This window comes from Lineus longissimus, chromosome 7 (genome assembly GCF_910592395.1).
Source record: "Lineus longissimus chromosome 7, tnLinLong1.2, whole genome shotgun sequence".
Taxonomy (NCBI): domain Eukaryota; kingdom Metazoa; phylum Nemertea; class Pilidiophora; order Heteronemertea; family Lineidae; genus Lineus; species Lineus longissimus.
In genome coordinates, this window is record NC_088314.1 from 10,703,681 (window position 1) to 10,706,576 (window position 2,896).

Consider the following 2,896-nt stretch of genomic DNA (forward strand, 5'->3'; position numbering starts at 1 on the left):
AAAAAGTTACATTTTACATAAGATGAAAGTACAATGACCATAAGCATGATGAACTAAATAACTGGTGTGACATTGTTGTGGATTTGGTGGTGTGCAGCTGGAGGAGTGGACAATGTCACAACCAGGGTTCCTACATTATATACAGTGGAACCTCCGTTAGTAGACACCTCTCTATTAAAGACAACCTTTCCAATAAGGACACTAGTTTTGGTTCCAAATTGGTTGTTTCCATTCAATTTTGACTTCTCTAATCAGTCTTTGGGTGTTCCGAATGCTTGACACATTTCGAACATGTTTTGGTTGGAAACAATCCTACAGTCTTACACTTATGGCTGAATGAATGACAGTGCATTTTCGTGAAAGCTCGGTGACGAAATGCTGCGACACTATTCGTCACCAACATGTTTGATGGGTGGTGCCATCTGCACAAAGGACGATGAATTAAATAACTGATGTGACATTGTCGCTGCATTTGCAGGTGTCCACATCGAGGAGTAGATGATGTCACTACATGTACCAGGGTTTGTACTTTCATATACAGTGGACCTACTTTTTGTGGACACCTTTCTATTGAGGACAACCTCTTTAATAAGGACAGTAGTTTTTGGTTCCAAATTGGTTGTTTCCATTCAACTCGACTTCTCAGTTTAGGACACCTCTCTGTTAAAACAGCACTTTTCAGTCCCTGGGGCATTTCTGGAAATTTCATGCTATAGAGCAATTGGTTCAGCTAAGTGACAAGAACAGTACTATAAGACGGTTTTAAAAAGTTGAAAATTATTTATTTAAATGACATATGAATGGTTCAGCAGTAATTGGCAGTGTGCATTATGTAATGAAATATGATTTACATAATATAACATTTTTGTGACAAATAGTACAGATGATGGATAAATCGATACAGTGGATAGCTGTTAGAATATGCAATACATGCAATAGCATTTGTTTTTATTGAGATTTTGCGAGAACCAAGTGGTATTTTGACAAGATAATAGAAAGCCAATAACACTACAAGAACATGACTTCAATACATTGACATTGTAGTACTTGGTATATTAAAAATATTCAAAGATGGGTATCTTGAGTTAAAGTACAAGATGTATGAATGAAGGAGGCACTCTGGTAAGAAATGGTGTCGCTAATGAAAGATTAGAACAGTCCGTCTCAACCTGCCAAGCTCAGAGCGACATGCGCCTGGTTTTGCTGTGACGGGTCACATATACAAAGTTTACATAAAACAAGATTTGTATGTTTATTTAGGAGGAGTACAAAAGTTGTATATAAAATGCCGACTTCATTATGATTTATAGGACACAAAATTTGACATGACAGCATTTTATAAAATATGAATAATCTATAATGAGAATAGTTTTGTAGCACCAATGATTTGAAAATACTGAATTTATTTATTGCATGAATAGAACACAAAAAACACGATGATTACATGATTGTCACATGCGTGAAATATATTGTCATGGATGGGCATTGGGAACAAAAAGAATTGCTGTTATCCGCTGCATTGGTAGCGATTGCTTTAGCTGATTTTCAGAAACTGACAGGAATGAGAATGTTGATATAGTGTTGAAAAAATATTTTTATAACATACATTGCATTCAAATAACACTAAGAAGTAGACGAGTACGGTACTAATTTCGCACACTTGAAAATATTTGGACATTGACTGTCACTGGTAGTGGTAGTAGAGTAATTACATGCCATCAGCAGCACTAATTCAGACAGTTTTCGCTGTGCTTCAGTAACTGACTGGAATGACTAAGTTTGATTGTGCTGAAATGATACATAATAACGTACATTGCATAAACAAAATGATTACAAGATTTGTACTGTCTTGAAATATATGGACAGGGACAGTCACTGGAAGTTTGACATGCCATCAGTTGCACTGCTCCCGACAGTTTTCACTGTGCTTCAGTAACTGACTGGAATGACTAAGTTTGATTGTTCTGTATTTGCCTCCATTTGGATTTTGTGAACAAAAGTTACTAACCTTGTGTAATTGAATTGAAGTGTCGAATTCGCCTTGGTCGAAATGATAATACAGTAAATAAATCTATTGAATGTTGCTGAAAAGAAAACACTTACTACGTTAGAAGCCATGTACATGATAACACCACCACCACCATTATTAATATCATCACAAGTCAACTGGGGAATATGTGTGATATTTGTTCAAAACTTGCGTATATGGTATTTGCAGGTCTATTGTATTGTAACATATTTTTCACTTTCAAAATTAACTTTTTTACTAGAAATTATGAATCAATACTAACCGTAAGAAGCGTATGAAATTAACGTCATGCTTCAAATTTGAAGAAATTAATATTACCTTCATCAAGTACGTAATAATATTACACCAGGCCTTTGTCGAAAATGTAGATCTCGAAGTCTAACTGTAATGAAAGAAAACATCAATGTGACAATATGGTCTACTATGTATGAGGGGGAGAACGGGTATTTTCGGGACACTGGGATGGGCCGAAAATAACTCGGGATTCGGGATAGACACCCTTATTTTAGTGGGATTCGAGACAAGCCGTGTTTTGCGTCACGATTCGGCTAAAATTGCGTATTGGGAAACGGGATAAGCCTTTTTTCCTAACGGGACGTCGAGACAGTTACCCCCCCTTCCCCGTTCCCACCCTCATGACATGTAGCATTGTTTGTAGGCCTATTGTTACTCACAATCTATTTTTTTGTAATTGATACTGGTAGTATCAATGTGAAATATGCCACACGTTGGGAGCATGCAAGGCCTAGTACAATACACCATCATCACAATCAAATATTTCAATAATACACTGTCAACGAGAATGAATGTTCAACCATCAATCACGTGCATTGTAGTAGTGTACATCCCCCATCCCATGACGGCTTG

At 36.7% G+C, this 2,896-nt stretch overlaps 1 long non-coding RNA gene across 1 annotated transcript; it reads right to left on the reverse strand.

Annotated features, from left to right (window-relative positions):
• Positions 1 to 1,652: 1,652 nt before the first annotated feature.
• On the reverse strand, positions 1,653 to 2,525 carry LOC135491405 (uncharacterized). Its single transcript, XR_010447813.1, has 3 exons — positions 2,348 to 2,525; positions 2,009 to 2,084; positions 1,653 to 1,788 (listed from the first exon to the last, which is right to left on the reverse strand). It is a non-coding gene; the product is annotated as an uncharacterized LOC135491405 (long non-coding RNA).
• Positions 2,526 to 2,896: the final 371 nt, after the last annotated feature.